Source organism: Pipistrellus hanaki (assembly GCF_964339955.1).
Source record: "Pipistrellus hanaki genome assembly, chromosome: 1".
In the NCBI taxonomy this organism is placed as follows: Eukaryota; Metazoa; Chordata; class Mammalia; order Chiroptera; family Vespertilionidae; genus Pipistrellus; species Pipistrellus hanaki.
In genome coordinates, this window is record NC_140503.1 from 166298882 (window position 1) to 166314205 (window position 15324).

Below are 15324 nucleotides of genomic sequence, written 5' to 3' on the forward strand. Positions count from 1 at the left end.
CTGAGTGTAAATAAGTAAAAATGTTTACCTGGCTTTTCTGCTTGTGGAGATTTAAATGATGCTAGGTCTCAAACTGTTTCCCCACTTTCTCAGTTGTGAGCGTGTCTTCAGAATGGGAGGTTGTTGACAGTGAGAGCTGAGAAGGGAATGCTTTTCTTTTTATAAACACCCCCAGCAGTAGCTTGGCAGTGGCACATTACCCCATTTGTGTCCTGCTATTTATATCTGGCCCCCACACTATCCCTTGGAATCACTGCTGTTAACACATGAAATATCCAAGAGGCTTGTAAAGCCACAGCAATTCCTTCTAACCACACAGCGTGTTCGGTTCTGAGCCTTTAGTGTTAGGCTTTTCAGAGAGTGATCACTTCCCATTCCTAACCCTTTGACTCTGAGACGTCAACTAAAGCAAGACTTTACCCTAGCTAGATGGTTCACATAACTAAAGGGACTTGCTGTGTTAATTGCTGGCAATGACTATGGTTATCACCATTCATTCAACCAGCTCACTGCATTTCAGGTACTGTGCCAAATGCTGGGATACACAAGCAAGCAAAACAAAGTTCTGAGAAGCATTCACAATTCATATCTTTTATATGAATATATATACTTAATCAGAATACATGTTAAGAATCTTAAGTAGAAAAGGTTTACAAAAAAAATTAATTAATTAAAAAAATAAAATAAAAACCTGTGGTACATCTACATAATGGAATACTATGCTGCTATTAAAAGAAGAAACTCTTACCATTTGCAATGGCATGGATGGACCTGGAGAGCATTATGCTAAGTGAAATAAGCCAGTCAGAGAAAGATAAATATCATATGATCTCACTCATTTGTGGAATATAATGAACAACATAAACTTATGAACAAAAATAGATCCAGAGACATAGAAGCACTGATCAGACCATCTAACCTCAGAGGGAAGGCAGGCGAGGGAAGGGGGGCGGTATAAAAGACCAACCAAAGGACATGTATGCATGCATATAAGCATAACCCATGGACACAAACAGTAGGGGCATGAGGGCATGTGCTGGGAGGTCGAAACAGGTGGGGAGAGGTCAATGGGGGACAAAGGAGACATATGTAATACTTTAAACAATAAAGAATTTTAAAAAGGAACAACAACAAAAAAAAGAATCTTAAGTATAGCCAAAACTGGTTTGGCTCAGTAGATAGAGCGTCAGCCTGTGGACTGAAGGGTCCCAGGTTCGATTCCGGTCAAGGGCATGTACCTTGGTTGTGGGCAAATCCCTAGTGGGGGGTGTGCAAGAGGCAGTTGATCGATGTTTCTAACTCTCTGTCCCTCTCTCTTCCTCTCTGTAAAGACTCAAAATATATTTTAAAAAAGAAAAAAAAGAATCAAGTATAGACAAAGCTTAGTGATAGCACTAAGAAGGGAAGGATTTGGTAACAATATCTGCAACTGTAACTCTCATCTGAGTGAAGTACACATAGTGAATATATTGACTACATGCTGAAGAACACTTAGAGTTCACTGACTGGATAAAAAAAATATTGAGTGTCCTAGGAAATTCATGCATATGCACATCAAAACACGTTAATCGAATGTATTAGATAGTAGCTCTATTCATAACAGCCCCAAACTGTAAATCATTAAAATGCCTATCAAAAGTAGAATGGATAAATTGCAGTATATTATACAATGGATTTTTTTGAATATTAAAAGTAATAACCACATAACAAATGAGGATAAATCTCACAAACAAAATTATGACTAAAAGACACAAGGTGCATATACTACATGATTTAATTTACATAGAGTACAAAATCAGACAAAACACATCTATGGCCTTAGATGTCAGAGCAGTGGTTATTCTAAGTGGGACGTAGTAGCTGGAAGAGAATAGGCACTGGGGAGCCCCTGGGATGCTACTCAGGTTCCGTTTTTGGTTCTGGGTGTTGATTACATTTGGTTCTGGGGTTGACTTGTGAAAATTCACTAACCTATATATGTGTATTTTTCTGTGTTGTGTGTGTATACACATATATATTACTCAATGAAACATTTTAAATTATCATAAAGTACATGCACTTTACAAAAACCCATCTCATCTCTACTCTTTAGACTCTTCAAAACCTCTAACCTCTTCTCACCTCACTGTCTAAGCAATTTAACTAAAATCCTAGAAATAGTATTATTTTTTAAAAATGGAGTTTGGTTAGAAGGAAAAAGAATGTATGCACAAGTTTTCAAGCCTATGCTCATGCTGACTTAAGTCCCAGGCATGTGGGCCTACAGGAAATGTGGTGGTGGTATTTCCCCATCTGTGGCCTTCTCAAATCTATTAGATTCATCTATCACTCAAAAGACTGAGTCCACCAGAAAGAACATAAACACTGTGTGAAGTTCAAAGCAAGTTTTGCCTTGTTTATTCCCAATATGCCATTGTTCCATTCCTGTTTTCTTCCATTTTAAAACTCTTGATATCATTCATTCAACAAATATTTGAGTCATTGCAATGTTCCCAGCACTGTTTTTCCCAGGTACTGGGGTTATAACAGTGAACAAAATAAATATCTTGCCCTTGTCAAATTTATATTCTTGTGGGAGGAGGCAGTCAAATAACAACTAAAATAAGTAAATTATATAAGTATGTTAAAATATAATAACTACTCCTTAAAAAAAAAAAGTAGTACAAGGGAGATTAGGAATGCAGAGAGAGTTTGCAATTTAAATGGATGATTACGGATAACTCATTGAAAGTTTACATTTAAACAAAGTCTTAAAAGAAATGAGGGAGATCAGCCATGAAGATTGTGGTGGAAAAGTGGTCAGGCAGAGGGAATTCAAGCAGGCCAATATGGATGGAACAAATAGGTAAGAGAAGAATAGTAGGAGATATAGTCAGGGAGGTGAGAGGGGTATTAGTAAGATCATGTCTTTGCAGGCCACTGGAAAATGTTGAATTTTACTCAAAGAGAAAGAGGATCATCCTGACTGTTATGCTGAGAATAATCTGTAGGGTAAAAGTAGAAAGACCAGTTTACAGGTTATTATAATAATGCTAGCAGAGATTATGGTAGCTCAAACAATGATGGTAGCAGTAAAGGTGAGGAAGGTTTATGTATGTGTATGGTTGTCTTTGAGTTTGTTAAAAATACTCTTTTTGAATATTAAATTAAACATGTTTTCAAATATGGTAAGGAAAAGTATTTGTGGGTTCTAAAAAGCTAATATATTTTCAAAAAGATGATAATTTATTAAAAAGTAAATGGAAATGATCAATAGTGATATAATTTCTTACATAATAAAAATATTTGGATTTAAATTCAGAATATAATTTTAAGATTGAAGCAGTAGGATGCACTGACAGAGTAGATGTGGGCTGCAAGAGAGGTAAAGAATAATTCCAAGATTTTTAGCTTGAATAACTGGAAGGATAAAGATGTCAATGTTAAAATAGGGAAGACTCTGTATAACCGATGTCCTAGAAGTCAGGTGAAGAAAACATTTCCAAGAGAAAGAAAAGATCAAAAGTGTCAAATGCTTCTGATAGGTCGAATAAGATCAGGACAGGGAAATGGTAAGAGGATTTAACAATGTGGACGATATTATCAGCCTTGATAAGAGCAAATTTAATGGAACAGTGGGAATGAAAGCCTGGTTAAAATGGCCTGAGAATGGAAAGAAAAGGAAATGGAGAAATACTCAACTCTTCCAAAAAGTTTTTCTGAAAAGGAGAGAAAAGCAATAAGGAAGTAGCTTAATGGAAAGGGTTAGAGGAAAAAATAAAGAAGAGAATCCAAGAGAAAAAATTTTAAAGATGGAAAATAATAGCATGTTTGAATAATGACTCAGTAGAGAGGATGAGAGTTGGTAATACAGGAAAGAGAGAAATCCTGGATCAATGTCCTTGACTAGGCAAAAGGGTGTAGAACCTAGAATACAAGTAAATGAGGTGGCCTTAGATCCATTTAGTCCCATGCGTAGATGTGGCATAGGCAAAATTGAATTGAATCAACACTGTAGCTTTTCCAAGCAAGGAAAATATCAATTTAAAAAATATGTTTTGCCAAAACCGGTTTGGCTCAGTGGATAGAGCATCGGTCTGCAGACTGAAAGGTCCCAGGTTCAATTCCAGTCAAGGGCATGTACATTGGTTGTGGGCAAATCCCCAGTAGGAGGTGTGCAGGAGGCAGCTGGTTGATGTTTCTCTCTCATCGATGTTTCCAACTCTCTATCCCTCTCCCTTCCTCTCTGTAAAATATCAATAAAATATACTTTTAAAAATAAATAAATAAAAAAAAATATTTTTATTGATTTCAGAGATGAAGGGAGAGGGAGAGAGAATAGAAATATCAATGATGAGAGAGTCATTGATCAGCTGCCTCCTGCACACCCCACACTGAGAATCGGCCCTCAACCAGAAATTGAACCATAATCTCCTGGTTTATGGTGAAACACTCAACCACTGAGCCACGCTGGCAGGGCTGGAAAAGACTTATTTTAATGTTTGGTGTGGACAAAAGATTTGACTTGATATTTCACCAGGAAAAGGTATGAATGACAAAGCAACAGAAGATGTTCAACATCATTAGGCATCAGTCAATATAAATTAAAACCATGATATATCCATTAAAACTGCTACAATTAAAAAGACTGATAACATCAAATGCTGATGAGGATGTGAATGAAGCAAATGAAACTCTCACACATTGCTAGTAGAAATGCAAAAGTTACTTTTGAAAACAATTTGACAATTTTTATCAAGTTAAGACCCAGCAATCCTACTCCTAGATATTTATCCAAGAGAAATGAAAGCATATGTTCACACAGACATGTACTCAAATGTTCATAACAGTTTGACTCATAATAATCAAAAGATAGGAAAAAAATCAAATTTCCATCAACTGGTCAATGGAAAAACAAATAGAATCCTACTTATCAATAAAAAGAAACAAACTTCCTTTTTTAGATCAGTAGTTCTAAAAATGACTATAGTGGTTATTACATAATTTAATAAGTATGCTAAAAAACACACTAACTCATACACTTTAAATGGGTGAATTTTATGGTATCTGAATTATATATCAATAATGTCATTTTTCAAAAGGAATGAGTTACTCATACATGCAACATCATGGATGAATCTCAAAAGCATTATGCTAAAAAGTCACAACAGGCTATATACTGTATGATAATATTTAAATTCTGTGGTGTTTTTTAAAATATATTTTATTGATTTTTTACAGAGAGGAAGAGAGAGGGATAGAGAGTAAGACACATCGATGCGAGAGAATCATTGACCAGCTGCCTCTTGCACACCCCCTACCAAGGATGTGCCCTCAACCAAGGTACAGGCCCTTGACTGGAATTGAACCCAGGACCTTTCAGTCCACAGGCTGACGCTCTATCCACTGAACCAAACCGGTTTTGGCACTGTATGATAATATTTAAATTACATTCTAGAAAAGGCAAAATTGTAATGACAGAAAGCAGACCAGTGATGGCCAGCCTTGGGTTGAGGGAGGAGATTGACTACCAAGAGTATGAAGGAACTTTTTGGAGGTGATGAAATGCTTTATATCATGAATGTATGGAAGTTACATGATGGTATACATTTGTCAAAAGTTATACTTAATTGTACACTTCAAATTTATGGAATTTATATAAATTAAACCTAAATACATCTGCTATTTTTTAAAAGTAATAAAAAACAACAACCTTGTCCACATACTCCTTGGAATGTCTTGGTGTACCCCCAGAGTTATTTATATTTCAATTTAAAGACCACCACTGTAAAGTATATGAAATGTTGCAATGACCCATGGAAGAGGCTGAAAGAGACATGAAAGGTAAGTTAATGCAAAGTACATGTATCATGTATCACAGGGACTGGAGGCTAAACTAAAACTAAGACATGTCAGCAGTGAATTACCATCATCCAAAGACCAAACAGGGCCCTGGTTGGTTTGGCTCAGTGGTTGGAGTGGTTAGAATGCTGGCTCCCAGACATGCACCACAGTTACTGTGTGCAGGAGGCAACTAATCAATATGTCTCTCTCACATCAATACCTTTCTCCTCTCTGTCTCTCTCTGTCTCTCTCTGTCTCTCTCTGTCTCTCTCTCTCTCTCTCTCCCCCCTCCCTCCATTTCTCTCCACCACCCTCCCTCCCTCCCCTCCCGTCCTCCCCCCTCTCTCATTCATTCTCTGAAAATCAATGGAAAAAATATCCTCAGGTGAAGATTAAAAAAAAAAAGCGGAATCAGTCATCTCATTGAAGGCAAGTGGCCACTAGAGGTCAGGACCAGAACATGATACCTCTCTTCCAATGGCAGAACAGATTGCTCTTTGGAAGGATAGAGGGGAAAACGGAGAAAAGAATTATGCATTTAAATATTTACTTAGCACTGGTAAGTGTGGCTCAGCTGGTTGAGCACCGTCCATGCACCAAAAGGTTGCCAGTTTGATTCCCAGTCAAGGCACATGCCCAGGATATGGATTCAAACAGGGAGGCAACAGATCGATGTTTCTTGCTGTCCCCCTTCCTCTCTCTCAAAAATCAATAAGAACATTTTAAAAATTATGTAAAAAGGCTGTTTCAACTTATAAGTGACTACATTTTAATTGGCAAGATTATGTTTCTACCTTTAGTGCACATGAGGGTTTGTGAACTAAATTGACTTCCAATATAGAGAATTAGTTTCCTTTTTGTTTGTTTTTTCACTATTTCTCTCTCTCTCTTTTTAATCTTTATTCTTCAATTACAGTTGTCCATCTTTTTTTCTCCCATAGCTCCACTCCACCCGGTTCCCACCCCACCCTCTAGCCCTTATCTCCCACTTTCCCCCACTGTCCTCATCCATAGGTATATAATTTTTGTCCAGTCTCTTCACGCTTCTCCCCCCCACCCCCACTCCCATACCCCTTTCCCCTGAGGATTGTCAGTCCACTCCCTTTCTATGCTCCTGATTCTAGTATATTCACCAGTTTATTCTGTTCACCAGATTTTTTATTCACTTGATTTTTAGATTCACTTGATATGTATTTGTTGTTCATAATTTTTATCTTTACCTTTTTTTTCTTCTTTCTCTTCTTAAAGAATACCTTTCAGCATTTCATATAATACTGGTTTGGTGGTGATGAATTCCTTTGGCTTTTTTCTTACCTGTGAAGCTCTTTATCTGACCTTCAATTCTGAATGATAGCTTTGCTGGGTAATCTTGGTTGTAGGTTCTAGCTATTCATCACTCTGAATATTTCTTGCCACTCCTGTCTGACTTGTATATTTCTGTTGAGAAGTCAGCTGACAATCATATGGATAATCCCTTGTAGATAACTGTTTTTCTCTTGCTGCTTTTAATATTCTCTCTTTGTCTTTTGCTCTTGGCATTTTAATTATGATGTGTCTTGGTGAGGTCCTCTTTGAATTCCTTTTGTTTGGGGTTCTCTGTACTTCCTGACTTGTAAGTCTATTTCTTTCACCAGGTGGGGGAAGTTTTCTGTCATTAATTCTTCAAATAGGTTTTTATTTTTATTTTTTAATTTTTTATTGATTATGGTATCACATAGTTGTCTGCATCCCCCCATTTCCACAGTAAACCCCTCTCCACGTATGCCCCACCCCCTGTTGTCCATGATCACTGGTTAGGCTTATATGAATGCATACAAGTCCTTTGGTTGATCTCTCTCCCTTTCCCCCACACTCCCCTACCTTCCTCCCTCTGAGGTTTGACAGTTTGATCGATGCTTCCCTGTCTCTGGGTCTGTTTTTGTTCATCTCAAATAGTTTTTCAGTATCTTGCTCTCTCTTCTCTAGCACCCCCATAATTCGGATGTTGGTACGCTTGAAGTTGTCCCAGAGGCTCCTTAAGCTATCTTCAACTTTTTGGATTCTTTTTGGATTCTTTTTGCTTTTTGCTTTTCCAGTTGAGTGTTGCTTCTTTGTATTTCAAATCTTTGACTTGATTCTTGCGATCCTCTAGTCTGCTATTGGATCTGTGTATATTATTCTTTATTTCAGTCAGTGTATGCTTAATTTCTAGTTGGTCCTTTTTCACATACTCGAGGGTCTCACTAAGTTTATTGTCCTTTTCTATAAAATTCTTGAAAACCCTTATAAACGTGGTTTTGAACTCTATATCCAGTGGTTTGCTTTCCTCCATTTCTTTCATTTGTGAGCTGTTTCTTTGTCTCAACATTTTGGCTGCTTCCCTGAGTTGATAAAGTGGCTTTGTGTGCTAGGAGTCCTAGCAGGGCCCAGTGACTCAGTCTCCCCAGTAACCTGAGGTGGACACTCTTGGTGCACCCCTTTGTGGGCTGTGTGCACAGTCTTGTTGTAGTTAAGCCTTGATTGCTGTTGGTATCACTGGAAGGAATTGGCCTCCTGGCTAATTGGCTGTGAGAATCAGCTGTGTCTATGATGGGAGAACTTCGGTGCGGGAGACACCCTTATGGGGCAAGATTTGCTTCAATGGGGCTTTGGTGCTCAATGAGTCTGCCCCGAGTGTGTCCCTTATGGATCTGAGGAGTTGTAATCTGGATGGTCCCTACTCTGACCCCTGGAGACATTGATCTCCAAGGAGGTGCTAATTTAGCCTCTGCCTGAGGCCACCCAGCAGGAGCTACGGAGAGATCTGCAGATTCCTCTTCTTTGTTTGGGTTTTGAAGGTGCCCAAATGAGGCCCAGCTGTGAAGCAATGCAAGCTACTGTGGGGTCTTGGGCCTTCTTTTGAATGTTCTGGGTCTCTCTGACTCAGCTGCAGTTTGTTAGGTAAGTTTAGATTTCAAAGGACCAGGCCATTCATAAGCCTCTGCACAGCTTGGATGGGGCAGAGACTCAGGGTGAAGCAAACAGCAATGGCTTCCCATCAGCCCTGCCCTACAAGACCCCCGGGTCTCAGTGTCCCACAGTAATAGCTATAAGCACCTCTGAGAGAAAGCTGCCCTAGAGTTCCACCTGTTGCCAGACAGTCCAATTTCTCCCCATATGAGTCTGGGTCCCTAGAGTCTCGCCTGGAACTGGAGTTCAGAGCAGTTGGGAGCTTGTATCTCCTTGCTGTTTGAAAAAGCCAAATCGTATTCCCTTGCCAACCCTCTCCGCATGCGCCTCTGTACCTCTGCACTTTACTTATGCAGCTCCTCTGAGTCTCAGTGTGCTTTTCTCTTCCCTTCTAGTTGTAGAATTTTTACTTCGCAAGCCTTCCTGTGGTTTGGATGATGTCCATTTTGTCTTTTAGTTGTAGTTTTGAAGTGGTTGTGTAAGGCAGCAAGTTCAGGTGTTTACCTATGCTGCTATCTTGGTTTCTCTCTCTAGTTTCCTTTTTTGCATATGGTTCTTCATCTACATTGTATTATAATATTCTGCTACTGCGGAAAACTGTAGTCTGTTTTCTGCTAGTTGTAGCTGTTAGTCTGGTCTCCAACAATGATGACATTTAATTACTGGCTCAGTAATTTGGTGTTCTCTACAGATTTTGAATGCTCAATTGGTAAATTCCAAACCACAGTCTCCTGGCATTGGGTATTCAAAAGAATAATTTCTATGTCCTCCCACCTTAGTAGGTGGTCCTCCCACAAATCCTAGATGAGCTTCCTCGACTTTGCTGAACATCTTCTAGATTAAATGGTTTGTGCCCCAGTGATGTTCATGAGGCCCAAAGCAAAACCTAGGAATTCCATCAAACCACCTTGATTTTACAGAAAACTGGAGAGGGGCCTATGTCTACTTCCAGCTCATCCTGCTATGTTGCTATTTCCAGCTTATTGACTGGGTGGTCCCACATTAGACATATTATTTTTCTAAGAGACCTTGAATATGGCCCAAAGAGAGGCAAGAAAAAAATTTCCACTGCTCAAGAATTTCCTGAAACATACTGGGTTGTTTCTAAACTGCTACATCAACTTTCTCCATGGTTTCAGTCTATAGGAGCCAGGACATGGAGTCTGATCTTTCCCCATTCTCCCTTTCTTTCTGTTCTGGAATCAATTTGTCTACTCTCAGTTCTTGTTTGGGGCACTTTCTATATGTTATTTCCTTCTCCTCTATCCTATGGACCAACTTTCTCTGGCATAATCTAACTTTTCCTGTCCTTAGACTTACTTTTAAAGGTGATCAACATACAAACAGAACAGACTTTATAGCTGGGAATGAAAAGCATATCTACGTGGTACTTATACAGAATATTAGCCCTATAACATTCAATAGATAATAATTGTAAGGTAATATATTTTCATGCTTGTGAACATGTTTTTGGTTGGTAGATTTTTAAAGCTCTAGGCTTTAATTCTCAAACTCTTTTTCTATTGCAGTGAAAGAAACAAATACATTCTTACCAAGGAAAATGGGTCTCTATGGCAATGACTTCAAAGTGCAGATGTATATTTGTGGAGTGGGTTCATTGAAGTGTGGGAGGTATGATATTCAAAATATACTCCTTAAGCCGAAACCAGTTTGGCTCAGTGGGTAGAGCATTGGCCTGTGGACTGAAAGGTCCCAGGTTTGATTCCGGTCAAGGGCATGTACCTTGGTTGCAGGCACACCCCCATAACATCCCCAGTAGGGGGTGTGCAGGAAGCAGCTGATCGATGTCTCTCTTTCATCAATATTTCTAACTCTCTTTCCTTCTCCCTTCCTCTCTGTAAAAAAAATCAGTAAAATATATTTAAAAAAAACAAAAACAAAATATACTCCTTTAGAAATTTCTCATATGTCACTCATGATATATGTTAGCATACTGTCACATCTCCTAGTATCATTAGTATGTCTTTCACACTATAGGCACTTCATAAATGTCCATCAAAGAAAAAGAGAGGGATGGAAAGAGGGAAGAAAGTCAGTAGCATTACTAGGCTTAAGATTGCCTGGATAAACATTAGCAGGAACAGTATCAGCATACTCAGAACCTAAGGGCAACAACTTGACTTTTTTTTAGATCTAATGTCCACTTCCTTGGGAAGAAGGTTTACTCATAGGGACTTCCAGTGACAGATAAGGGGTCCGATTTCAGGTCACTGGAAATTATAATTTGGGCCTCACTGAACACTTAGAGGAACTATGACTTAAAAGTATACACCTCTAGGTCTTAGCAAAAATGTTACAAACAGATACACTCAGTCACAAGTTCACATACAACACTATATGTCAGACCATAGTATTCAATGTCAATGCTTTAATATTTGTACATCAGCTTTATTTTCATCACCGTTGTGACAGGAGTACCTGTAAGTGGAAAGCATAAAGTTATCCAATAACTATTTTCCTGTGTGCTGATAGAAGCCAAAGCCAAGTGAATTGCAACTGTTCTTAGATAACCCTCTATTGTCTTACAAATCTCTTTTGCAGCTCTATATTTCACTCCAAAATTTTTTTTACATTGAAATCTATAGTTAGCCTTTATGTTTGTTATTATTTAAATCAGATAACTTGATTGGTTCTCAATAAATCTAAAGCAAAACATCTGAGTCCAACCTATAAATATTCACCACAGAAATAAAGTAACTGAGTCTACTGTGGAACAGTTTTTTTAAAACTATTTAGAGAAACATTTATTTTATTGAGCACCTAAAATGTTCTAGGCCAGAGATTTTCAATCTTTTTCATCTCAAGGCATACATAAACTAAGTACTAAGACTCTGAAACATAACGAAAACATATTTTTTGTCTTATCTGACTAAAAGTAGGTGGATTAACGACATTAAACAAGGGTAAAAAGGATCTGATTGGAAAAGCCCCGTGGAAGGTATGCCTTCCTAAGCAAGAGGGGAATAAAAAGAAGAATTTTTACTTGTAGCCCTGAACATTTCCTCTTTAAATGCATAAAAGAGCACTATGAAAAACGTGAAAATTTGAAAAAAAAACTGGGAGAATCCAAGATGGCTGCTCGGGTAGACACCTAGCCGCAGCCGCACGCAACAATTTCAATAAAATACAACTAAAATATAAAATGGACATTACCCAGAACTACAGGAAAGTCAACTGACTGGAAATTCTACAACGAGAAGCAAGGAGAAAACCAGAAGGAAGCGCGGAGGAGCTGTAAAAGCCCAAGGTACGGAGACACGCGGCGCGCGCGGAGAGGACGGAGCCGGAGAGGAGGGAGGCCGAGTGCCTGGCTGGCGTTCCCTAGCGGGAAGGAGAGAAACACTCGGACTGTGCTGGGCCCCCAACTGCTCTGAACCCCCGTTCTAGGCCAGACCCTGGGGACCCAGGCTCATCCAGAGGGAGCTGGGCTGTAAGGCGGTACTCGGGGAAGCAGCGAAAGGAGGTCCCAGAGGCGCGCACACAGCGCGCAGAGAAGGGCCGGCCGGCTGTGCCGTAGGACTGCCCTGGCGGGAAGGAGACAGGCTCCAGACTGCTCTGAACGCCACCTCCAACTCCACTTCCAACTGAACTGAACCCCCGTTTCGGGCCCATTGCGGGAGAGCTTACACTGTTTGGTAGCAGGCGAAAATCGAGGGCACCTTTCTCTCAGAGGAGCTTGCAACAAGTTCTGAAAGACCCTGAGTCTCAGGAGTCGCATAGGGCGGGGCTGACGGAAGCCAAGGCTGTAGGCTCCACCCTGAAACTCCGCCCCATCAGAAAAGCTGCCTGCGAAAATGCCTAAACCAAATAGATCACAAACGAAAGAAATGGAGGACAAAAAGCGACTGGATATAGAGTTCAAAACCACACTTATAGGGTTTTTCAAGAGACTCCTAGAAAAGGCCGATAAAATAAATGAGACCTATGAGGATATGAAAAGGGATCAACAAGAAATGCTAAGGGATCAACAAGAAATAAAGAATACATTGTCTGAAATAAAAAATATTCTACAGAGTCCTAAAAACAGAATAGAAGATCGCAAGAATCAAGTCAAAGATTTGGAACATAAAGAGCCAGAAGACACTCCTCTGCAGAAGCTAGAAGGCAAGAGAATCCAGAAAATTGAAGATAATGTAAGAAACCTCTGGGACAACTTCAAACGATCCAACATCAGAATCATGGGGGTCCCAGAAGATGAGAGAGAGCAAGATATCGAAAACATACTGAAAGAAATAGTGTTAGAAAACTTCCCCCACCTGGGGAAAGAATTGGACTTACAAGTCCAGGAAGCACACAGAACTCCAAATAAGAGGAATCCAAAGAGGACCACACCAAGACAAATCATAATTAAGATTCCAAGAGCAAAGGACAAAGAGAGAATATTAAAAGCAGCAAGAGCTAAGCAGGTGGTTACCTATAAAGGAGCACCTATAGGATTGTCAGCTGATTTCTCAACAGAAACCATGCAGGCCAGACGGGAATGGCAAGAAATATTCAAGGTGATGAATAGCAAGAACCTACAGCCAAAAATACTCTACCCAGCAAAGCTATCACTCAGAATCGAAGGTCAGATAAAGAGCTTTACTAATAAAAAAAAGCTAAAGGAGTTCATCACCACCAAACCAGAATTATATGAATTGCTGAAGGGGGTTCTTTCAGAAGAGAAAGTAAATAAAGATAAAAATTATGAACAACAAATACGTAACTATCAACAAGTGAATCTAAAAACCAAGGAAATTAAAAAAAAAATCTGATGAACAATATTAACTGTTGAATATAATATTGTAGAATCAGAGGTATGGAAGGGGAGTGAACTGATGATTCTTGGGGAAAAGGGGAGAGGGGAATGTGGGAAGAGACTGAACATATAAACTGTGCACCTATGGATGAGGACAATGGGGAGTGGGGAAAGGGCAGAGGGTGGGGTGGGAAGGGGGGGAAAGGAACACTTGTAATAATATGAACAATAAAAATTTATTAAAAAAAATAATAAAAATTAAAAAAAAGAAAGAAAAAAAAAAAAAAAAAAGAAAAGAAAAACGTGAAAATTTTATATAACATGAAGAATATTGGAAAACTCAGTCCCTGGGCATGGCTAATATAATCAAGAGTTTAGTTTTTAACTCTTCCTAAAGCTGGAAAGCCCCGTGAAGTAACTATTGTTGGAACATCATTCAAACTTAAAAGGAAACTGAAGATAACTTCATGCCTTTTATTTTAATCCTACTCCCTTCTGAAACAGGAAATCTTTGCTTTTAAAGAAAGGGAAGCAAAACTAAAAGGGGTAGTTCCTCTTATAAGTAAGAAGAGTTGATTACATAAATGGGTCTGACACCTTTTTTTAATGCTTTGTTTTGCTATCTTTTCTTTATATATATATATTTTTTTTAATTGATTTTTTACAGAGAGGAAGAGAGAGGGATAGGGAGTTAGAAACATCGATGAGAGAGAATCATCGATTAGCTGCCTCTTGCACACCCCCTACTGGAGATGTGCCCGCAACCAAGGTACATGCCCTCAACCGGAATCGAACTTGGGACCTTTCAGTCCGCAGGCCGACGCTCTATCCACTGAGCCAAACCGGTCCCGGCTATCTTTTCTTTTGAGGTAAATTTATCATATAACATTAGTTTCATGTATTCAACATAATAATTTGATATTTGTATACTCTACAAAGTGATCACCACCACAAGTCTAGTTAACCTCTTTCACCATACACTGGATCCCCTTCACCCATTTTGCCCACGTCTACCCCTTTAGTTTTGCTAATCAAAATCTTGAGATGTGCCGAAACCAGTTTGGCTCAGCGGTAGAGCGTCGGTCTGTGGACTGAAAGGTCCCAGGTTCGATTCCGGTCAAGGGCATGTACATTGGTTGTGGGCACATCCTCGGTAAGGGGTGTGCAAAAGGCAGCTGGTCAATGTTTCTCTCTCATCGACGTTTCTAGCTCTCTATCTCTCTCCCTTCCTCTCTGTAAAAAATCAATAAAATATATTTTTTTAAAAATCTTGAGATGGGTCTCAGCAATCTAAATTTTAAACATACCAGGGCTTATCATAAAAATCTAACATGCTGTGTAAATAGTAGAGACTTTTGGGTTATCCTAAAGTTCCAGAAACTGGCTTTGTATATCCTGCAAAAAACTGATGACCAAATGCTTGTGTGCAGACAGGATCCTCATTGATCCCAGGGGTAAATTATAATTTCCTCCAGTGTTCAGAGTTCTTTCAAAGATTTTGAAGTTCTGACCAAAAATAAAACTTGGAAGTCTAGGACCCTGGCCAAATTAATTAAGATAGCACTCAAGCCTACTAAAACTCAACTACTAGGTTTGGTTTGGTGGAAAGTTATTTCCTTTAGTGCTGCTCTATGAGATAGTACATGGGCTGGAAACCACAGGTTTCTGTAGAACAAATCTGTCAAGACAGACTTAATGTCTTCCTGAGGACTTATAAAAGCTAAGGTCATGAATCTAAAACAGGTGTTCAGTAGATAAAGAACTGCAAGATGTGTACTAGCTGGTGGTATATAGTAGTTAGAGTGTCAGCCTGA

The 15324-nt window shown here is 39.1% G+C and overlaps 1 protein-coding gene across 3 annotated transcripts in view; it reads right to left on the reverse strand.

Annotated features, from left to right (window-relative positions):
• The window catches only part of ART3 (ADP-ribosyltransferase 3 (inactive)), an 88092-nt gene that overhangs the window by 24481 nt on the left and 48287 nt on the right, over window positions 1–15324 (reverse strand). The window contains exon 1 of one of the 3 annotated variants that reach the window (XM_084883722.1): window positions 29–193. The exons of the other annotated variants lie outside the window; for them this stretch is intronic. The gene's annotated coding sequence lies outside the window, so the exon portion shown is untranslated. Of the gene's footprint in view, window positions 1–28; window positions 194–15324 lie in introns of those variants that run through there. 3 annotated transcript variants of the gene reach the window in all.